This window comes from Sinocyclocheilus grahami, unplaced genomic scaffold (genome assembly GCF_001515645.1).
Source record: "Sinocyclocheilus grahami isolate Dianchi unplaced genomic scaffold, SAMN03320097.WGS_v1.1 scaffold1058.1, whole genome shotgun sequence".
NCBI classification, from domain to species: Eukaryota; Metazoa; Chordata; class Actinopteri; order Cypriniformes; family Cyprinidae; genus Sinocyclocheilus; species Sinocyclocheilus grahami.
In genome coordinates, this window is record NW_015506237.1 from 286,421 (window position 1) to 311,537 (window position 25,117).

At 41.8% G+C, this 25,117-nt stretch overlaps 1 protein-coding gene across 2 annotated transcripts in view; it reads right to left on the bottom strand.

The window, feature by feature from the left end:
• LOC107566210 (serine/threonine-protein kinase PAK 3) overlaps positions 1-20,753 on the bottom strand; it is a 181,367-nt gene extending 160,614 nt beyond the window's left edge. For both annotated transcript variants that reach the window (XM_016251582.1, XM_016251581.1), the window contains exon 1: positions 20,537-20,753. The gene's annotated coding sequence lies outside the window, so the exon portion shown is untranslated. The remainder of the gene's footprint in view (positions 1-20,536) is intronic.
• Positions 20,754-25,117: the final 4,364 nt, after the last annotated feature.

Sequence of the window (25,117 nt, forward strand, 5' to 3'; positions counted from 1 at the left end):
TATATATATATATATATATATATATATATATATATATATATATATATATATATATATATATTTGTGTGTGTGTGTTAGTTTTTGGTTTTAGGACATTTACACACAATGCAAGGGAAGTGTTATTAGCACACCCCCTTCCAAATAACACTCAATGTTGCACTCAATGTTTTCTCCTTATATTTTTGTCAGAGTATGACGAAATCTTAAAAACAAATTAAGACATTTCCTGCGATTGGGAGATGCAAAAGATTACTCAAATTATAATAATAATAATAATTATAATAAATACTCTGGACCTTTTGGCCCAAAACAAAACTATAAAAGACAGTAATTTGCAGGACTAGACACTTTTATTTTATTTCATTTTATTTTTTTTGGCAAAAGCACATTTCCATCACTGTTCCTCACTAATTGTTAATGCACCGAGCTTAGTCCTACTGTAACCACGTAAACTTCGAACATCGATGGGTTATTTTTTGTGATAGCAGGCAAAAGTTACTTCAGACGATACGAAGTAGACGTCACGTAGCTTCTCATGCGAGAAGTGGGGCAACGAAAGTGTCACGCTTCTTATCACACGTCATTGGTCATGGCTTCTGCTCATGGCAAGGTATGTGACGATCGACACGATTGGTTGCTTAGTTCGCAAAGTAGATGCACAAATCACAACTCATTCTCGCCATGTTCCAGCAACGTACCACTGTAACGTCGCCACGACGAATATGGGAATCACAGTTACATCGCTGGAACATTATTTGGTACGTCGTAGCGACAAATATGGTCCGGTCCAGTTATGTCATCACACACGGCTGTTTGCCTGACTGTCCGCATACTCTAATGTATGCATTAAAAAAAAAAAAAAAACTTAGTCCTGTGATGGATTGGCCGTTCATTGTGTTTCCCTGCCTGAGATTCTGGGATGGGCTCCAGCATCACCGTGATCCTACACAGGAGAAATGGGTGGTGCCCCTATGATGTCTGCCAAAAGCTGACATATACATTTTAAAATTGTGAAAACAACAGCTATCTGTTGAATGAGTGAGTGCTTTATGAATGAGTGCTTTAACAGTCAAGGATAACTTTTGGTTCGGGCCAATAGGTCCAGAATGCCAGGGCCTTGACTTCCAGGGGCCTAGAGCTGGGAGACCCACAGTGGCTAATACTGCAAACGTAAAAAGGAAATCAACATACAGTATGAACTAGGGGTGGGACAATATATCGATATGGCGATATACCATTGTCCTTCTTCGTGCGATACGAGAATCGATATCTGGCGCCAAATATCGATATTTTACTACAATACAATACTGCAATTTACTACAATATATTAGTAAAATAAAGCGGTCTATATAGATTTCCCTGCTCCCAGCATCTAAAAAATGTGTGGAAATTGCGGCCTCGCCATTTCCACCTTCTTTCCAAAGCACTCTGAGCAACCATGAACTGTAGGGCTGTCAAAATGGCTGAAAAAAATATCAATATACCAAATATATTCAAATTTAAAAGGCATAATTTCAGTTGGGGGGGGGGCTTTTAGCTTCTCTCCTGAGGCCACAAGAGGGCGCATCGAGCTAAATATTATGCACGTTTCTTCAAAGCATAATAAAATAACACGACTATCTTTGAAAAAAGTGCATAATGTTTATGAGACATGTTGAGACATGTTTTTTTAAAAGTTGAAATTTAAATTAATTTAACATAAATTTTATATAGCTTTCTAAACGTGCGAGACGCGAGTGCAACGCTGATAGATGTCCCTCTAGAAAATGCGATGAATATGCGTTCTGTGTGAACAGCTTGGTTTCGGTTTTGACATAAACAACATCTTCCCCGCATTTATTGTTCTCTTTTTCTGCAATATTTCGAATGAACAACGTAGCAGCGCCGCATCTAGTGGGTTCAACTGGATAGACTAACAAAAACATTAAAATGCAATGACACTTAGCCTACATCGTCATCGCATCTCGTGCGCCACTGATAAGGATGCCTGACGCACACCTAAAATTCGAATGCTAAGTTTTTGCATTTGAATGTGGATTTTTATTTTAAATTCGACAAATATTCGAAATTAGAATTTTTTTTGACAGCCCTAATGAACTGCTTTCTCTATGAAGATGGGGAAGCACGAGGAACCAAAGGATAAACAGATTTCCAGCCACTGTATTAGATCTACTGCTCTATATATGTTTATGGAGATGAGAACTAAAAAACTGCCCCAAAACAGCTATCAGTGTGGACTGTAGGCATCGATCACGCTATTATTGCAGAGCACATATTGAGTCCGTGAGTAGCCTAACATCTCCGCTCAGATCGCACGTGAATTTCCCTCACTATATGAGTGGGAGAGAGCGGCGCGTCCAGTTTTACGTCAACAAAACTGGATGCTCTCCCTCTCTCTCAGATATTACAAGTGCGCGTTAGGGCACCGGCCGGCAGAAACATCCCACATAGCAATTTTTCTCTGGCACAGCTCCGGCACACACAACCAGCTTTTGCTTGGCCCATATACCATAATGAATTACGGTCCTAGTGTGGACCAGGTCTGGATTCCAGACAAGTCTCAGCCAAGTTAATTACCCATAACTGGCCCTGAATTGGGCCAGATCGAAATGTAACATTGGAACCAAAACACAACCTTAAATAAACCATATCAACACCAATCTTTAAAACCGAAAGCTCAAAACTGAGCCACAGCTGAGCCTGATCCACAGGTGAACTAAACCTGGCAGCCAAAATATGGGCCACAAATGGGCCATGACAGATCCATATCTCAGCCACCTGTATGACCATAGTTGGCCCTATTCTGGTCCTATACGCCTATACGACCAGATGGGTTCCACATATCAGCCTCAACAAAACCATTACCAAGCCACTCGATACACACCCCTCCCAGAAGAATAGTCACAACAACGACAGTATTCTGAACAAATATTTAATCATGTTTAATCAGCAAACCAAGTTGAATGAATCTCACACCTAACATGCTTATTTGTTTTGCTTGGGCAGTGTGTTAACCCTGTTGGAGTATGGCCGTGTGAATTGGCTTTTAGGTGCTTTGGAAAACAAAACAAAAAAACAGTAAAAATATATATATATATTTTTTATGTTTACACATTTAAAGAATTTAATGTTTAACACAGAATTCTTAAATAAGGTACTTTCTCTATTTTTGCAATATTCAAGTGTTCATGTCCCTGAATAATATCTGCATGCACCTAAGTCTGAAGAGTACACATAATATCTAGTAGACAGCAATCCTTGTGAGTGAGAGGTCTGGTGTGGAGGCTGGATCTGGAACTGACTTCTGTTCAAGTTATCTGTCTTCACAAACTGCCCTGAAATACAATTCAAACAAACAATGTAGTGTGAGGCTCTTACATTCACAATGCTCATTTTGGCCTAGGTGGTGAAGTGTGCAGAAAATTCTGCCGGACTGAAATTTAGTCTTTGGTGAACAGTCTTCAAAAGTGCAAATAAGATTTTAAGTTTTAAGTACCTTTCAGGCTCGCGTGAGGTTTCCACAAGCAGCAAAGTCTACTTGAACAATAGTGCTGTGTTCAAAATATCGATACGACGATGTATCGTCACAGAGATTTGACGATACGAGTATCGATACAGCTGGTCATGTATCGATATTGTGGCACGTGTGCAGCAGTGGACCACGCTTAATTTGTTTATAACTTTACAACGTTTAAAATTGAGTAGAAAAGTGCGAGGTTTCTAAAAAAAAGAATGAATAGAGCATATATAGGCTACAACAAGGTTTAATCTGGCCGACGAGGAACACAACTGGGTTGCCTGATATAAAGAGACGTAATCCCCGAAACAGAGCTTCACACTTGCGCAATACGGAAATATCTGCTAAGTGTGCTACTTATCTTTGTCAACCTGGCAACCCTGTGCACGCGCGCTCTCTCTCCACTGTGGATTAACACGCTTGCTTTCTGAAAACACCGCTTAGCTTGCTGTTTAGCGATCTCCACTTCAATATTCTATTCTCAAAAAAGTGTAATTCATCAACTGTTCATTTACGAGAAAGCGAGAGAGACTGTGTATGTATGAATTACCACCGTTTTGCCGCGTTTCTCTATTAACAGTAAAGTGGCTTTAATTCCTTTAGAAACAATGATGCTACCAGCTCCTTGTTGAGAAAGATAATGTAGCTCTTGAGGCAGTGCTAAAAAGTTTGTTCCTGAATGTCTGAGTGCGGCCGCAGCGTGATCTGTGTGTGTGACTGAACTTAACACCAAACTGCTTCTGTTTCACACAAATGCTGGCACAGACGGTCATGTTCGGCTAGAGTCACTTTGAACTTGTGCATCTTCGGAAACGGAGCTGCGCGGAAAGTTACAAAAAAAGTTGTGCACACTGCCACGCGAAACGACGTCGCGAAAGCGAGTATAAATCAGCCTTGAGAGTGTGTGCGTTAGATACAGTGAAGACTATGTAGCATTTGGACCAATCAGACACACAACATTTTGTTATATTTAACAAATAATATCTAACGCCCCCTCACCTAACACTGTGAACAAATGGTCTGTATGTGTTTTATTGCCTTATTTCAGTGACTTTAAAATTTTTGTTTTTCACTAAGCACGCATAAACGTAGTTTTCTCAAAAACACAATCACATACATACATGCTGCTCACATATTATTGTAGCCCAGTTTGTGCTGATTATGGTGCTACAATTCTTTATGCCTTTTTCTGTACTGAGTTAAACTTTAACCCTTTCCTATACCAACTGTGTGTGTGTGTGTGTGTGTGTGTGTATGTGTATGTTAGACCAGTTTATATGTGTATGTAGGATGTTAGACCAGTTTATGTGTTTATGTAGTCTGTTAGACTAGTTTAAGTGTTTATGTAGTTAATAAAACCTTACTTGTATCACACTTGACGTGTTCATTGACAGCTCATAACAATCAAGCCACTAATCATGCAGATTTACGCTACAAGCTTTGTAGAATTGTACAGTAAGAAAGTTATTTCCCTTAACCAGGAAATTAACGTTCTTAGAATTGACAAGACCGTTGACCCTGAGAGGTCAGCTAAATATCTACAGCGGATCTAAAATATTCATAATTAATTATAACTAGTTGTGGTTAATTATTCATATTTCACATGAGCTGATTCGTTAAAACAACGCGTTAGTTTAGAACTTCTCTTTTTTTTTTTTTTATTGTGGAGAGCATGTTAATTTGTGCAATGATAACCTACCAGCAATGTAAATTATTTTTGAAATATATTAGAATGAGTACATTACAATATAAATTTATTAGAACAAGTACATTATTATTTATGGGCTTAAAAACAAGATGCAAACAATCAGAATATTGTACCTGGTGGGGAGTGCACAATGTAAAAATGAAACATATGCCATTGCCTATATTGTACTGTGGTACAGTTATGGAGGCCCTTCATAACACAGAGGTCAGCTGCCTGCTCTGCCAATAGTTAGAAATGGCACTATAGTAAGCAGTGTTTAATAAACAGCTGTTTTTCTAGATTCTGCTGAGGTCAAATTCAGTGCAGTCATGTATCGTGATACGTATCGTGGCCTATGTATCGTGATACGTATCGTATCGTGGCTTTGCTGGTGATACACAGCCCTATTGAACAAACACTTCACTAAAGTTTAGAAAATAATATACATACAGACCGTTACCGTTTGAAGTAAGGTACGTTCACAGTACTCTGGTTCTGTCTTACCATTATTAATTTTAATTTCAAAGATCTTTTTTTTTATTATATTTATTACCTGTATCTTTGTCAGCAGCTCCCATTACAAATTTTCTTGCAACTTCCCCTGTTTTAGTTTTTTTTTCTGACGCTCCTGATATCACAGTACAATTTATCAATATTTGTTTGCAATGAAAGTTCAAAATGTGTTTCAAATAGTTTCAGCCCATTAGTTCATGTAAGTGATGTCACCGATTGACCCCACGGTGCAGACTTTTAGGTTAAATTAATTAGCTTATAGTTACTTCCATTTATCTATTGACAAAGTACCAGCAAAACATTTACAAACTATCAAAACCGCTCATCTACACATAAAATGTGATTAAAAGCTCAAACTTTCATTAATAAGAGCTCAAATCTATAGTTCCCTTTCATGGGAACTTCGAACTGCATCCTCTAGGGGTCGCTATGGGGAACGCCTTGACGTGACCCGTGTCTGAAGCATACATTGAAGAAACACCAACTCGTTGGCCGGCGACAGGCATAACGTCACTACCGGTGCGACTATAGTATAAATAGGCGCCGGGAGCACACATCATTCTCTTCTTCATCTTCATTGACTGTTCTGTTTGAAGCGTGCATTTCCAAGGAAAAAGTAAGAGCTATCTCTATTCATTATGGCGAGCACTAGCAGAGCGTTTAGAAGGTGTGTGCATCCGTGTCATCGCTATTTGACACCCGATGACACACATGATCTATGCGTTGTCAGTTTGGGCGAAGAGCACGCACGCGATGTCCTCGAGGGGGCAATCTGCGTGCACTGCAAGCGTTTTCCAATGAAAAAGCTCTGTTCTCGTTTGTCTCTCTTTTCGAGTAAAGAGGGGCAGCCATCTGCTTCCCACGGTTCAGGACCCGCCGCTGCTGAGGCACGGAGGAGAATGAGCTCGTGGGGATCACAGGTGGACCTGGCCGATGAGTTTAAAGAGGGGCTTTCCCTCTTGCGCTCATCGGCGGCGGACGAGAGACAGCCGCTGGAGGATGATGTTCTCTCTTTAACATCATCTGATCCAGGGGCCAGTGCTCTGCTGGGTTCAGCCCAGGAAGAGCAGGAAATGGATGAGGAGGGCGAAGAAGCTGAGGCTGAGCCTTCCCAATCCTCCTGCCCTGCGTTTGACGAGCTCTTGGAGGTTATGGATCGCGCCACGGCGAGGCTTGACTTGCCGTGGAAGCGGACTAAGGAAGTGACGTCGCGAGGTCATCTCGATGAACGTTATCTTTCTGGCCATAACCCTCCAGCTCAGGTGAGCCTTCCTTTCATTCCTGATTTCCATACTGAGATCTAGAAGGAATGGAAGAGTCCGTTTTCCTCACGCATCCATCGGTTTCAGCATACCAGTTTTGTGAACATCGAGGCGATGCGCGAAAACGGCTATGAGAGGATGCCCCCTGTAGAAGAGATGCTAGCCAGTTATCTCTCTATGGGTGAGACATCGTCTCTCAAAACTCCCTCCTTGCCATCTGTGCCCCTTCAGATTACATCTCGCTTGAATGGCAGGGCATACGCAGCAGCAGGTCAGGCTGTTGCTTTGTTGCACATGATGGTGGTGCTCCAGGCATACCAGGCTGACCTGCTGAAAGACCTGGATAAAGGCGAGGGCCTTTCTCCTGATGAGATGGCTGAGTTGTGCCGCACCACGGATCTTGCTCTCCGTGCTACTAAGCAGGCAGCCTCTGCCATGGGCATCTGTGGGTAAACCTGGCAGACATCGGGAAGAAAGAAAGGGGCTTTCTTCTTGATGCCCCGGTTTCGCCCTCTGAACTTTTTGGTACCTCCGTTGAGACAGTGGTCGAGAAGTTCAGGGAGGCAAAGGCGCGCTCAGCGGCCTTCAAAACCTTTGTTCCACGAAGGTCCAGGTCTGAGCCCGAACAACCCAGGGGGGTCAGGTAGGCAAGACCTGAGGGATGTGATCCAGACAAGGCATCAGCGCTTTCGTCCGGATCAGAGTGATACTTAGGTATCTGCTCTTTCCCTCAGGGGGTGTAACATCTACCCTTTCTTCCCCTTCCTAATTCCCCTGTAACCACCACTGGAAACTTCCTGCATAACAGTCTCTTACTGGACCTATTATGTTTTGGTTGGTTCTATGGCTAAATCATAGTGACCACCTTACTGATGGTTCAGTCTAGAGGCTTTTCCAGACAGAGCTCCGACGTGGGAACCATGGTGGGTGAGTACGATCCATGTCTAATATATGTATATATATAAATATATATGTGTATCTAATGAGCTGGTGGTTGTGTGTATAACCTTCTGCTAGTTTTCCGGGACCTGTGTGTTTCTGTCCCTTTCTAGGGTAGGTTCTCGATGGGCCCCCTCTGCTGGGTTCAGGAACCGGGTGCTCGACTTGCAGTGTGTATTTCACTCGTCTATATATGTCCAGACGGTAAGAAAAGCCGGGTTTCGGCTTCAAACTTCCTGGATCATGCGGCCATAACACAGGCTTCTGTGGGAGCTTTCGTGATCATCAGGCCCCCGGCGCGTCACTGCAAGGATTTTCCTGGATGTCCGGGCTGGATTTATGCTTTCATGCTACCCTGACTGGTCTACCGTACCTGGGTCGCCCTGAGGGGCTTCCCGATCACCAGGATATCCCCTCTTGCTGAGGCATCGAGCGGGAGGTATAGGTGGCATTATGAGAAACCTTCCTGTGTAATGCTGTCTCGGGCAGTGCTCCCCTCACCTTTGAGGGTTGTATTGAGCTTGACTCTCCCGTTTGGCCCAGTACTTCCGGGTATCTGTAACCAGATGCTTGGAAAACTCTAAATCCAAATACTATGGTAAGTGCACACGTTAAGCTTTGCGCGTGGTTTAAAACCCTGGTTCCGCCTTGGGCACCACTCCTCCTATGTATCCTCTGGATGAGAGGATACATAGGATTCCTTCAGCACATACAAAGAGAAACGTGCGGTAGCCCCTGTGTGACAGGCCAAGACTAGTATGATTCTAGGCTCTTGGTCGTATTCCCTTAAAGGAATCTATCCTGATTCCAAGCCTTGAGCTCTACCCCGGGCCCAGGAGTCTGGCCCTAACAGGTAAGTATTTTGGGGTATGTAGCCTAGGCCTTTGGCCGTAGGGAATAACATCACTGACAGCCGTCTAACGTCCCAGGGGCAACTCCCATAGCAATATGGTAGAGTTGGTACTTAGTGCTCGCCATGGTTCTGGCATGCACTCCCCTCAGCATGGTGGCGTGGGTATACTGTTCCCCATAGCGACCCCTAGAGGATGCAGTTTCGACATTCCCATGAAAGGGAACGTCTCGGGTTACTTATGTAACCATGCTTCCCTTTCAGTCGGTCACTTTCTACGTCACTTCGGATGACCGACGAAATTGGGATCTCGCTTAGAGAGACCAATCTACTTTGAGTGTAAACTAAATGAGCCAATGCACATTGGCATGCGATTATTGCATCCAGCTGCCGCTGATCACAGCGTGAGTATAAGTAGGCAGCAGATGCAGCGCAGATTCAGCTTTTCTCTTCAGAGCTGAGCGATCACATCGTTCTGCTCCTGACTACTCTACTGAGAGAAGAAGACTGAACGAGTTCAGCGCGCTCTTTGAGAGCTCTTCGTGTTGGCGGTACGGCGCTTCAGCGGTGGTGGTTTCCCGTGTCGAGTGGGTTGCACACATCAGGCTGCACTACCCCCTGTTTGTGTTGCAGATGATCATCTCCCCTGTGCGCCTCAGCACGCTAAAAGAGCTTTTTCCCTTAAAAGAGCATTTTCGGGTGCAGTAGCGCGGGCGGTCTGAGGCACTCTGCAGCCAGTTGAGCTGCCAATGGAATGTGCTGGGCCCTCTACAAGGAGCGTCCCAGCCGTATCCTTTGGCGCTCCTCCCAACCACCAGATGTCGATTGCTGCATCGGAGGGTGAGCCAGAGCTTTCTGGAGAGGAAGATTCGGCTGCGCTGCTCTCCTCCGGGACTGTAGCAATGCCTGAATCGGATCCACAAAATAATGGCTATGCTTTCCCGGGCCGCCGTAGGGGTAGGGCTTGAGTGGAGACTTCCATCATGTCCCGAGCCCTCAAGGTTGCACGATTGGTTCTTGGAGCGCCCCGCCTCGGTGCCTTTCTTCCCAGAGGTGCATGAGGAGCTCAACAGGTCGTGGACGGCACCTTTTTACTGCCGGAAACCGATCTGCAGGTTCCTCCTCCCTCACCACCCTCAATGGTGGGGCAGCTAGGGGGTTACAAGGGTCCCCCCAGTGTAGCGGTCGGTTGCGATGCAGTTGTGTCCTAATACCACCTCCAACCAGCAGGGAGAACCGTTCCTCCCCTCTCAGGTTTGTAGGTACTCGACTGGCCAGCGATGCTTATATGACCTGTGGAGAAGCTGCCTCCGCCTTACACGCTACTGTGTGATTGTAAGTGCACCAGGCTAAGGCACTGAGGGACTTGCACGAGGGTGGTCACGACCCAGAAGTTCGCAGAGAACTCCGCACCGCAGCGGACCTCGCGCTACGAGCGATGAAGGTTACGGCGCAGTCTCTGGGTCGTGCGATGTCCACTATGGTGGTCCAGGAGTGCCATTTCTGGCTGTGACTGGCTGACATGCACGAGACGGACAAGACACGATTCTTGAACGCCCCTGTGTCCCAGGCCGGCCTTTTCGGCGACACGGTGGAGAACTTGTCCAGCAGTTCTCCGCTGACCAAAGCAGACTGAGGCCATCAGGTACATCCTGCCCCGGCGTGCAGCTGCTGCCGTCGCCCGAGGGCGGCCCCCCTGCCACTGCCCCGCTCCTGCGGCCTCCAGCAAAGCTGCGCCGTGGAGCCGGTCCCAGGGCAGCTGTTCAGCCTGTCCAGGCCCCCGCCAAACCTGGAGGCAAGCGAAAGAGCAGAGGCCCTGAGACGGGCAACCAAGAGGTAGAGGGACCTGCTCTTCAGGAGATGGTAAGCACACCACTCCCTCCCCCGGAGGAGGGCCGGGTGGAGAATCTTTTTATTTTTTTCCGCCACTGACCTCTCGGTCGGTGGTTCCCAAATACTCGACAAAGAGCAATTCCTCTATTTCTGGGTCCCCAGAGGGGACAGGGGGTTGTGGACGATCCAGTGCGTATCACACTCACCGTCCTCTCTCGCCAGTGAGCAGCAGACCCTGACCCTGCCTCGGACCGGCTACGAGACACCCGGGCCGGGTCCCTGCGTTCTTCCGCGCTGCCCCACTGCGGGTACGCCTGTAGTTCTGTTGATGCCACTTGCGTGGTGTCTGGGAGCCTGGCTTGAGCTACCCAGCCCGTCTCGATGGCTCCTTCGAACCGTCAGGCTCGGCTATGCGATTCAGTCGCCCGGCATCCCCCCCCCCCAAGTTCAGTGGCATCCGCTTCACAACAGTGAAGGCGGCCGATGGTCCTGTCTTGCGGGCGGAGGTCGCAGTCCTACTGGCGAAGGATGCGATAGAGCCGGTCCCTCCAGCCGATATGAAGACGGGGTTTTACAGCACCTACTTCATTGTACCTAAGCAAGGCGGTGGGTTACGACCAATCTTGGACCTGCGTGTCTTGAACCAGGCCCTTCAGCGGTTACTGTTCAAGATGATGACACAGGAACGCATCTTTGGGTGCATCCGTCCCCGAGATTGGTTTGCAGCGGTCGACCTGAAGGACGCGTACTTCATGTGTTGACCCTTCCGCACCACAGACCATTGCTGTGGTTCGCGTACGAAGGACGAGCATATCAGTACGAGGTCCTGCCCTCCGGGCTGTCCCTGTTCCCCGGTTTCTTCACATAAGTTGCGGAGGTACCCCTTGTTCCCCTGAGAGAACAGAGCATTCGTTAGAAGTGCCCCTAGAGCAGGTCTCCAGGCATGCTGTGGTTTGCACAGATGCCTCAACCACCGGCTGGGGGGCCACATACAGCGGGCTTGCAGTGTCAGGGGTTTGGACGGGGGCTCCAACTGCACTGGCATCAACTGCCTTAGAGTTGCTGGCAGTGCACCTTGCCCTGAGCCTTCTCAAAGGGCGCTTACGAGGCAAGCATGCACTAGTCCGCACGGACAACACAGCGACCGTTGCGTACATCAACCGACAAGGTGGTCTGTGCTCCCGTCGCATGTCACAACTCGCCCGCCACCTCCTCCTCTGGAGTCAGAAGCATCTGAGGTCGCTTCGTGCTGTTCACATTCCTGGGCTGCTCAACCAGGCAGCCGACGAGCTGTCTCGAGCTGCGCTCCCGGGAGAATGGCGTCTCCATCCCCAGACTGTCCAGCTGGTTTGGAGACATTTCGGAGCCGCTCAGGTAGACCTGTTTGCCTCTCCAGAAACCTCTCACTGCCAGTTGTGTTATGTCGCTGCAATCGCGGCTAACCAAATAGGCAACCCCATAGAAGGGAGGTCGCTGGGGAAGCATGACCTGGTCGTCAGGTTCCTTAAGGGGGCGAGAAGGCTAAATCCTCCACGGCCCCCATCTATACCCTCTTGGGACCTGACTCTAGTGCTCACAGCACTACAGCAGGGCCCATTTGAGCCTTTGCAGACGGTCGAGCTGAAATTTCTTTCGATGAAGACTTTGCTCCTGCTGGCATTGGCCTCCATCAAGAGGGTAGGGGACCTGCACGCATTTTCGGTCAACGATTCGTGCCTAGGAACACAAAAGCTTCAGGAGCTCAGACCAGCTCTTTGTCTGAACGGAGGCCGGCAGAAGGGGAATGCCGTCTCAAAGCAGAGGATGGCCCACTGGATAGTGGATGCCATCACCCTGGCTTATCAGGCACAGGGTGTGCCCTGCCCGTTCAGGTTGCGAGCTCACTCAACTAGAAGTGTTGCATCCTCCTGGGCGCTGGCTCGTGGCGCCTCGCTGATACTCACGCTGTGATCAGCAGCAGCTGGATGCAATAATCGCATGCCAATGTGCATTGGCTCGTTTAGTTTACACTCGATGTAGATTGATCTCTCTAAGCGAGATCCCAATTTCGTTGGTCATCTGATGTGACGCCTCCGTTCCCTCCTTCAGGGAACGATGGTTACCATACGTAACCGAGACGTTCCCTGAGTAGGAAACGAGAGACTGCATCCTCTAGGTTTCTTGCCATGCTGCGGACGCAAGCTTCAGATGAAGAAGTGAATGATGTGTGCTCCCGGCGCCTATTTATACTATAGTCGCACCGGTAGTGACGTCATGGCTGTCGCCGGCTTTATAAATATTAATAAATATTTATTATTATTATTTTATTCAAATATTGTCTAATTGTGTCTTATTTACTTAAACGTTTTCAAACTAAACTTGCTTACACTACCATCTTAAATCATATTTCTATCACTGACGAAAAAGATGTTGTCTTGCATTAAAATAGACAAATTTAATTAGCCTGTTCTATTTATGTTTGCATGTGAACTCGAAATCAACCCCAACTTTGCTTTAAAAAGCATCACAAGATCTCCTAACCGAAGATCACGTGATCTTGAAGTGATTTATTATTAGGGCTTCATGTTAATGTTCATTTAATGTTTATGCTAAAAAAAAGTGCATATAGCTGCTAATTATATTAGTTGTTTGTTGATTTTCAAATATAAAACTTATTGAAATGTTTTCAGTGTGTATCAGTTCTTTTTGAACATTTTAATCTAATTTGAACAAAACTGTGATAATATTGATAATCGTGATAACTTTGGTCACTATAATCGTAATATGAAATTTTCATACCATTACATCCCTACTCAACGCGCGTGCCCATTAAAACACATCAAAGTAATGCATCTACATAAATAGTACATAAGTCAAATAAAATGTCCTGAAACTTCATCGTGTATTGTTTAAGTGGATAGTAGGCCTACACCAAACTGTAAATTGAATGAGAATGAAAGCAAAACATTGTTTGAAGTCAGTTTATATATAATATATATATAAAATATCAAATTGCGATTTTTTTTTACATATATTGCGATTGCGATTTGATTTGCGATTTTAAATTGGCAAAGTCAAGCTTCAGCTCAATATTGTCAATAATGTGCAGCACAGTATGGGTATCATTACCCTGCTGAGAAAAACAATAGAAACCAACACAGAAAGTCTTATAGTTTCCATTAAACCATTACAAAATTCCTTTTTGTTTTGGGCATTATTCCAATAGGAATTACTGTTGTTCTATTGGTTGCCATCTGCCAGATTACATCCCACCAATAGAATCCATCAAATAGACACCGTTATATTTTACATTAAAACCAATACAATTCCCATTATAACCCTGAAATCCAATACATTTGTTATTGTGTTTTGGGAGGGGTTCTATTTTTACTTTTCTTCAGCAGGCAAGATTATAATGGTATAACTACCTTTACAGAATTAACTTAATTACTGAGTTTATTTTTTTATAAATAAATAACTGTATTTCTTAAGTCAATTATTAAAGTATTACATATGTTACATAGGCTGATTTATTCATTTTAAGTATTTGGGATTTTAAGAGCAAGTGGAAAATGTGCTGAATGTTTCATTTCATCCAAGTGAAATTAGCAAGCAGTTAGACTGAATTTACATTCGTTTTAAATGCGGAGCCATGTGCGAGCCGACACAGGTTGCGCGCATGCGTCAAGCCTCATCCATACTGCCAGATGCGCTCGCGGAGACTTGCGGTGCGGAGCCAGGTGAGAGTATAACCAAGCATTACGAGACAGGCTGCGTGAGTGCGGCAAGCATGAACGCGGGATTCGCGCCGCGTGGGGCAGAGAGGAGCAAGTATGAGAAGCATTCACAGACACAGGCTGTGTGTGCACTCTTCTGAATTGGGAATAGCGAACATGCATCATAAACTTATTTCAAATTAATCTGTTGGGGAGATAAAATGTGTAAAATAACGTTCACGTACTAACAAAAACATCTAAGAATGTATCTTTTATTCTCCAGTACTGAAAACAGAACCGAGAATGGAGCTTTTGATATGCACTGTGACGCAGCTCTTGGAAATTTACTTTTTTGTTCTTGTCTGTCATTTCGAAGCATAAAATTGCATACGTTTTTCTTTAGTTTTAAGTTTTAATTTGCCTAACTATCGATCTGACCTAGTAGACGCCATAATCCCACTCTGTCTCTCTCCGGTGTTCTCTTTTTTTTTATGGTGGGTGTTTACGCAGTTGGCTAGAGCAGTGCTGATTGGGGAGAACGGAGGTGCGCTCACTCTATTGGTTAGTAAGACTGCAACTCAAGGCTGGCAGTCATGCATATGCTCTGGAGTAATATCGCGTCCATATCGCAGGCTTTGCGATTAGGAAAATCGCAACGTGTCAAATCGCGATTTCGATTAATCGCACAGCCCTAACATAAGAAAAAAAGCTAATCTTAAGCACGCAGAATAACATAAGTGGACTTTGAACGATTAATTGCCGCTTTGAACGATTGTTTTCAGTTAGAGTGTTTTCAGCTTGTTTATTTTCATTAAAAAAAAATGTATAAAAAACACGGCATGCAGTTGCATCAAACAATGGTATATACATCATTCAATGTAAATTGTGATAATCGTAATTAATAATCACAATTACAATTTCAAGGGAATAATCGACAATTATGAGTTTTGTCATAATCGTGCAGCCCTACTATTCTATAATATAAGATATAATATCATATAATATCATTGTAACATGAGCTTTATGTTATGCATTTTAAAAATATATTTTAAATATATATTTCAATATATTTAACAGTGTTTCACATATATGTGAATATATTACCTTTCTGTATGGGAAAAAATTGGGATTTTACTAAAAAAAATAGTTTAAATGGATTTTAAATATGGGTCAAGATCGGCCATACTTATGTGGCCCACATATCTATTAGGGATGCACCGGTATCGGGCCCGATACTGAGCTCTTGTACTCGTACTCGTACTTGTTAAAATGCCCCGATACCAAACGCCGATACCACACAGCATGTGATAAGTGCCATATTCAGACAAAGAAACACCGACACCAGAACACGCTGAGTGGATTGTGCGCGCGCAGATACGCGAGCTTGTCGAGTGAATATGCCTTTCTCACAGACATCACTGGAAAGCTTGTAGTTCGGTCGGATGTGTCAAAAACAAGTAAGTAAAACAATGCAAAAGTTACTTAACGGTAGGGAGAGAGCGAGAGAGAGCGAGCACGGGCACTTCTGTTGTGTGATCTTTGATGTTCCTATTCTATAATATAAGATATAATATCATATAATATCATTGTAACATGAGCTTTATGTTATGCATTTTAAAAATATATTTTAAATATATATTTCAATATATTTAACAGTGTTTCACATATATGTGAATATATTACCTTTCTGTATGGGAAAAAATTGGGATTTTACTAAAAAAAATAGTTTAAATGGATTTTAAATATGGGTCAAGATCGGCCATACTTATGTGGCCCACATATCTATTAGGGATGCACCGGTATCGGGCCCGATACTGAGCTCTTGTACTCGTACTCGTACTTGTTAAAATGCCCCGATACCAAACGCCGATACCACACAGCATGTGATAAGTGCCATATTCAGACAAAGAAACACCGACACCAGAACACGCTGAGTGGATTGTGCGCGCGCAGATACGCGAGCTTGTCGAGTGAATATGCCTTTCTCACAGACATCACTGGAAAGCTTGTAGTTCGGTCGGATGTGTCAAAAACAAGTAAGTAAAACAATGCAAAAGTTACTTAACGGTAGGGAGAGAGCGAGAGAGAGCGAGCACGGGCACTTCTGTTGTGTGATCTTTGATGTTCACTCACTCAGCACACGTATCATTTGGATTAAAACTAAATCGTAAAAATAAGACCATTTATAGGGGCATTCACTATAAACATCATTTATTTTCAACCTTATGCATACATGACTTTCTGGCGAAAGTGAACTAGCAGCCTGTGTGAAATGCGCTAGGCTGTAGCCTACTACTTGTCCCTCTCATTCTGCACCAGTACAAATACGTGCACGTGTTGCGCGTTTTGCTTGCTTGAGTGTTTGTGCATTATATGAGTGGCTTTGGAATATAAATCGCAGCACGTTTCAGATAAAAAAAAACTGCGACTTCTATTTCTGAAAATATCACAGTTAGGAGATTTATAACGAGTGGTTCCCTGCATTATTACTGCAAAGCGCATGATTACAGTACTAAGCCGCTGCAATGGAGCAGCTCTAATGATATTAAATTAAAGATGATGTACCATAGAGGAAAAAAAGTGAAAGTAACAAAAACTTAAAAAATAAATTTTAATGGGCATAATTAAGTGTGAAAATAACCGAAGGATACATAGTCAAACCAAAAATTATTCAGAGACCAGATATAATTTTTGATATTTTTTTTACTAGTGGGTGCAGGACACTATTGCTCATTTATGTAAGTGAGGATAGCAAAATAAAGTAAACTGTGACAGATTATACCCAAAAATTCTTCATACAGTGGACTACCAGTAAAACTGATTCAGATTTGGGACCAAAAATTATTCAGACCGAGTCTGGGAAAAAAAATTGAAGTTCAGGTTTGCATGAAGCTGGATGACAGCATGCCCAGGAGACTATATGCTGTCATTAAGGCTAAAGGTTGCCCGACTAAGTATTGATAGTTGTGTAAATACTGTCATACTGTCTGAATCATTTTTGGTTGATTGTAATCCATTACATACCTTTCTATCAAAGTTATCTAACATTATCAAGCTGAATTTGTTCTGACAGTTAAACTGAGTTTTTGTCATATTTTATTACCGTGTTCTAAACTATAGCGAATAAACTGTGATAATTTTGAAGGTGTCTGAATATGATTTTTTTGACTATCTATTTGATAAATTAAGCTAACCAACTAACATTATACATACTCTTTTGGTTTCTGTACCCAATATTTAAACAATTTACAAATGCAATAAAAAATATTGGTATCGGTACTCAGTATCGGCAAGTACCAAAAATAAAAGTATCAGTATCGGGCGAGTACTGGAAAAAGTGGTATCGGTGCATCCCTAATATCTATATTTGACATCTGGGCCAAATACTACATTTGACATCTGGCCCATGTCTTGTGTGCCATCCTAACCCGATACCATCTCTGCCAAACCCTTGCCATATTTGGCCCACATGCTGTATGCCAGTGGCGGATGAATGCCAGCTGTGCCAGATGCATGCCAAATCTGGGCCAAATTAGTTTGCTGACTGAGATAAATCTGCACTTATGGCATGGACGACGAAACAAAACCTCATCAGAGCCGTAATGTGGTGCGGAAGTGTGCAGTGTGTTTGCTTGCCACGCGTCTACATTTGAAATAGCGAACCTGAGCGCGCAAAAGACACGATGTGAATGGCTTTTTTCCCCCTGCATGTCATGTGCACGGGGCTCCGTTTTTATGATGAGAGGAGAGGAGAGGAGAGGAAAGGTTGAGAAAGCACTCCAGGTAAATTTTGAAATGTACCAGGTTTATATATAGGCTATATATAAAGTTGATAAGCAGTTAAATGTGTTGGTTTACACAAAGAACATTGTAAGCTTTTAGTAAGTCCAAGAAAAAAATGATTAATTTCCTTAGCCTGTTAAATTTGATTTACATAACTTTTGTGCTGCTTTCTAACAGTTTGGACTTGAATAAAGAGAGAAAACGTGCACTTAACCTTTTCACAGGCATTTTGTTTTCATAGTTAAGACAGATATCGTGATGTATCATTATAGAATTGTCTAGTATCGTGAGCCATGTATCGTGATTCGTATTGTATCGTGAGGTACCCTGCGATTCCCACCCCTAGTATGAACAGTGCTTGACCGTGTACCAGTGATTGTTGGAACAATGTGAAATTAACATATTATCTGATATGCTGATTAACAGCTTGACGAGTTGCAAACGTTGCAATTATGAAAAACATTCGATGTAATTCTTAAGTTTAATGTAGTTTTTCAGGGTATACTTTTGATTATAATACACATTAAAAAGTCACAATAAAGAGAAAAAAAATCAAATAAATAAGATTTTTTTTGCCCTTTTTTACTAAATTGTAGGCCTGTCGCAATAATCAATATATCGACTTATCGCGCAATACATGTACATGACCTCAATAATTTTTGGTGATGCAATATATCGCCCATTATATTTATTTAAAAGTTAATATGTTTTGTACATTTCACTTGCACCTGTGTCTTTTGCAGCGTCTCGTACATAACGTGGTGTAGTCATGAGGTGCTAGTTCAAATTAAAAAATTGCTTCTACAAAAAAAGTTTCATCTGCAGATATGGCCTTGTTTATGGATCTGTGCCTTTGTGCATACAGACATCTGACTGCTAAATAGGGATTGTGTTTTTCAGCAATAGTGTGCACCCTTAATTTACTGAGAAAAGAAGGTCAGGGAAAAAAGTTCTTTGTGCATTTTTCTTTTTTTTTGTACTTGTTACTTTGCACTTTTTGTTAGAAAATGTTTATTTACTATTTATTCAGGTTAAGATATCTAATTATTTTGATACTTAATTTCCATGATCTAAATATTCTTAAAAATTAAAAAGTTTGTTGTCATTTGGAAGTGTGTAGGCCTTCTTGCATTATTATGCTGTTATATTATGATTATATATTCAGTGGCATGAAATGGTCTTTAAAATGACAATAATATTGCTTAATCGCAATTATTTCTGGGGCAATATATCGCAAAACAAAAAGTTGTTATCGTGACAGGCCTACTAAATTCTGAAACTCAGACACAGAAATTGAGCAGGTTGTTCTGACCAGGCTTCTTTTACTCAAATACTTTCATACTTCAGTAGAATTGAAATACAAGAAACAATGTAGACTGACATTGTAGTTAAACAGAAAAACACATAAAACACTCACAGGCATATGAAACAACAAACAAATTCAGTGTAGACAGAGGGAAACCCCCACACACACCAAACCGTACATTTTCTGTATCAGATAACAGTTTCTGGGAAGAGGTATAGGTAACATCTTTAAAAACATATAGGTTACCGACCATCATATCGGTTGTCAACCATAACCTAATATTGATTTTTTTGGTTATTACTATAGGCCAAAATTCCTATACTAGAGTATCCCCAATTACCACATAGCTAGTTTAGCGGTCAGGTCTTTTTGTGCAAGCCCCCACACATCATCACACATGACACTCCTATTCCACAGGACACATGTTAATGAATTAAATCACTGACAAAGCCATCCTCCACTGATTCAGGAACTATTGTTCCTTGCTCTTTATTTCTGATACTCTATATCTAAAAATACTTGAATAAAGAGAGGGACATTGGCTAGCTCTGACTCCTAATGTGTATGTGTAGCCTCTTGTGCATCTGCACAGGCTTGGCAGAGGTAAAAATCAATCATTCTAAAACGTACTATATGAAAGACCCAAATACAGACATGTGGAGACTAACAAAAGGCCATATCCCACCACCAATGACATCAGTCTGTCTGCTGAACCATCCATCTTTTCGGCATCATTAACGGAACAAGGAAGGTCGGAATGGTCACATCGACAGAAATAAATGCAGCTTTGAATCTCACAGACAAAAAAAAAAAAGCAGTGCTTTATTTGTTTCCATATTTGCTGCTATTCTGATTACACACACCCACAATGTTCATTTGTGACATCAACAAGAGATGCATTTTACTGTTGGAATGGGGTAGGGTACAGCTGCAAGAGCACCCAGAATGCAACTGTTTTCCTCGATACAATGCATTAACACAGCTTCTCTCTTTTTCCTCCATCATCTTCTTTTTCCTATCCTCCTCAAAAGGTTTGAATGCTGAGAGCCAAGCAAAAACGTTACCCCTCTCCACCCTCCCTTTTTCTCTCGCTCTCTCATCCGTATTCGAGTCATCGCAGACAGAAAATGAGCCCTTGAGAAACAACTCACCTGAAACATGTCTTGACATTCCCTGGCTGTATTTGTGGAAGCCTCCTTGTGTTTTCCTTGTACATCCTCCAACGCATATATTCCTAAAACCTAGTACATGCACAGACTTTCCATTCTGTGGTCAGACCGGTTCCTGACCCCAAGACCTGGACTCACTGGCTAGTCAGCAGCCTGCGTGCTTCACTGCCTGCCTACTGTTCCCTAGCCTGTGATGTCACAAAGCCCTCGCAGCCTTATTGGCCAAGGGGCTGCATGTTAATAAAGGCAGCTGCCAGGAGAGAGGGGGAGGGAGGCAGCCAGAAAAACTGGATCTGTTGTTTCACAGACTAGTGGAAGCAAGGTAGGGATTTTTTCCCCCACCCAGTTTAGAGTAAAAACAGCATGATAATATATATATTTTTTCTTTTATCATTTTTTTTAATGTAGACATTAGCTTGTCAGTTTATTTATTTGTATGGGCACTACCATGATAGAGTACCATATAAATATGGTATATAATCATGTGGTACCAAGCATTATATGAAAAACATGGTATTAGCATCTGATAACATCACTGTATATGTTTCTATAAAACAATAAGCATTAAAATAATAATAATAATAATAAAATTGTAACCTGTGTATGTGTGTGTGTGTATGTGTGAACGTCCATTCATACCATGACCAGTTATCTCTTTAGCCCAGCCTACCCACGTTTAATCTGCGGGCAGTTATACAAAACAAAGTGCTAATGCAACTTGCCCTAATTTGTCTATGATGTCATCCTTTTCCCTCTTGCTCACCTTTGATTGGCTGCTGTCTGCAGCAGCTGCTGTCTTAAGGTAGAGTCTTGTCTTAGCTGCTTGGAATCAGAATCACACTGGTTGTCCTGACAACCTCATGGTCCTTGGGGACAACAGGCCTGATATGTGATGCTGATCTGTGAAGGGAAATTGTAACTGTAACATATTTAGGTATAAGTTTCGCATGGGTCCTATTCAATGAAATAAATAGAAAAAAGGTCTAATTTTCTCTTTTTACTTCCAAATAATAATAATAATAATGATGATGATGATGATGCTAAGAATAATACTAATTTATTTTCTCCACAAATCCAAAAACATGGATGTTAACAAATCCATCATTAACAAATAGACACAAAAAATCAATTAACCTCAAAACTGCTTTGGCTTACTAAATCTCTCAAATGTTGATATTCAGATGAAATTACAAAATTAAAAATAGCATAGCCATTCATCAGAATTGTTGAGATTTTGTCCCATCTATAGTCAATGGTATCCTGCTGTCACATGTATCATTGATGATTCATATTAAATTAATTGTTTCGTCTCTGGATGTTGATTGGTCAGTACAGTATTCCTATCTCACTGGAATACATGGTTCAGTTAAACAAAACATCCATTCACCGAGCTACTGCTCTGCACAACTCTTACCCTTAGTTTGCATGTCAGAGGCCTTCTAGCACTGAGATGGTTCTCAGCCACTTTGACTCCAAGACCTCACATTGTTCAAATTATTGTTCATAGAATTTATTATTATCAGACATGTTTAAATCTTGAAGGTTTGAATACTTGAAAGTAAAGAATTTAAGACATGAATATTCATATTTATAAAACACTTCCTGTCCTTGATTTTGAGTGACTGACTGCGTTCAAAGCCGTTGTAAATTACTGCAGAAACATACACCTGTGACCTCATTATTATCAGTATTACTGATGGTATCAGACCATCAGTATTACTGCGTCACTGCGCCTGTGTGTTGCTTGGCAACCATTCTGCTATCAATATCCACCTTTTTTCCTATGCCCCATGACGCTTTGCACAAATTATGGAAGTAAACCACTGATCTATATAATGACTGGATTGCTCAATGAACTTTGGTGATAACTAAGTGAATATTTAAATACTATAATACTGATTTCTTGCTAGAAATAACATTAAAAGTGCAAAAAGTTGGTCAGAAACATACATTTACACACAAACTGACCACCAACCGCAACTTTCAGACACCATCTTTATTTTATTTTAGCTCAACCATCACGGAATGGAACACACAGGACTGTGGGATATCAAAGGCAGCAAAGGATACATCTACTATGCTGCCTTCAAAAATCGATCAGATGAAGGTATCTCAGGAGACAGGAAGTGAAACTGAGATTGGATTCGGACATTTCTTCATGCCTTCCTACCATGAAATCTGTCCTCCAATGGCAGCATTTTCCAGCTTTCGGATGCAGCCATTGACTGACAGCCAAAACGTGACCTAAAATCTCCCGATTTGAATCGTATCAGTCACACAGGATTAGTTTAAAAGATATGTGCATGTAAATTAATTTTTACTTCAGATGTTATCTGCAATGTTCATGGTCTTTTTGGGCAGGAAAAGCGATAGGCCTATATTGAAATCATTTAGGTGGGTGTGTCAGCTGCGCACTTGCTGACACAGGTACAACACAAAATATATTTCTTCATGTACATAATTATGAAGGAACTATTAAACATGAACATATATATGGTATTAGTATCAGAAATGTATTAGAATATACGGTTACACTTTACTTGAAGGGGTGTGCATAAGACTGACATGACACCTTCATAATCATGACATGGCACCTACATAATCATGACATGACACATGTCATGAATATGACGGTTTTTTATGCATGTTTATGACAACTGTCATTAAGTGTCATTTGCTCAGTTATGTAATTTTTAATGCAAAGATGACATTGTTTGAGATGTCTTTGTTATGGGCTATGGTTAAGGGTAAGGGTAGGGGTAGGGTTAGGTTAGAGTTAGGTCAAATAATGTCATATTTGCATTAAAAATGACATAACTGAGCGAATGACACTTAATGACAGTTGTCATAAACATGCATAAAACCACCTTCATATTCATGACATGTGTCATGTCATGATTATGAAGGTGTCATGTCAGTCTTATGCACACCCCTTCAAGTAAAGTGTTACCGAATATACAATAAATAATACAATACAAGCCTCTGTTACTATATTGCTCTATGTTGTATTGAAATTCAAATCTTACCTTGCATTATCTTGGAAATAAAGCGTCATGTCTTTAAATCCGTACCATATGTAGTCAGCGTTATTTCTCAGAATAAGTTATGATGTTTATATTTTTAATCTCCCTGATTGAGCAACATCTATTTCAGACTCTTAAAGGCCGCGCAAATTATCACAGCTTCCATAGGGTTAAAATGTTATGTATATATGCTGAATTAATTCTTAATTTAACCAACGTTTAAATCATTACCTGCTTCAAAATGAATGCTGTTAACAAAATCATTGTTAAAACATTTACATTTAGCCTATTGTACAAATAAAAACACTACAGGTATAACAAAATTACATAAACAGTGAATAACTGTACAAGGTGAATTAATGTATGAGTATACAAAGCAAATCTTTATTCAGATATCAGAATGACAGGGACCAAACTGGGGGGGACCAAACTGTAAGCAAAAGTCCAGATAGTAAGATCAGATTTCCAGATATCGGACCACCACTTCAGGCTCACCGTCGGAAGTAAAGAATTTAAGACATGAATATTCATATTTATAAAACACTTCCTGTCCTTGATTTTGAGTGACTGACTGCGTTCAAAGCCGTTGTAAATTACCGCAGAAACATACACCTGTGACCTCATTATTATCAGTATTACTGATGGTATCAGACCATCAGTATTACTGCGTCACTGCGCCTGTGTGTTGCTTGGCAACCATTCTGCTATCAATATCCACCTTTTTTCCTATGCCCCATGACGCTTTGCACAAATTATGGAAGTAAACCACTGATCTATATAATGACTGGATTGCTCAATGAACTTGCTCACCGTCGTGTTATAATAATATATTAAACTTGCCTGATCATTGAACTGGATTAAGTCTTATGAAACTTAATCCAGTGTAAACTTAGTGTAAACTTAACACAGTGTAATTCAGTTTGGTTTCAAACTTGAAACTAAGTCTATATTTAAAAGAGTTGGTGGATTAGAAATTTTGTTGAAATACGATTATCTATCTATCTATGTATCTATCTATCTATCTAATAGTTATGTTTAACTATTCATTTATTTTATTTAAAGACAACAAAATTAAACTATTGTTTTTATAAATAGAACAGTTCTATTTAGATCAGGGTCAGATGCACTATTCCCTAAATAATTAAAATGTGGAGAACAAAGATACCTCCATAACGAATTTATCATATTTGTCATAACATCATTTGTCACAAATGAGGCTCCCGTACCGCCTCCTCCGCACCATCAGAGGGAACCTTCACCAGAATATTGACTGTTTATTATTCGGAGCCCATTTCCCAGAAGCCCACATACCTGGGACTGATTGCACACACACATGCTAGTGATTACACACACCCCATATAAGCACAGCACAGCACACACACACACACACAGCCAAGTCTTGATTTGCCGTGGTGATCATTTCTGAGCGTTTTCTTTATTGTGGATTGTTTACTCGTGTATTACTTGGACTGTTTTATAATTTCTGGAATCTCTGCCACCTGCCCTAATCTCTGCCTATTATCTGGACTCTGACTGTTTG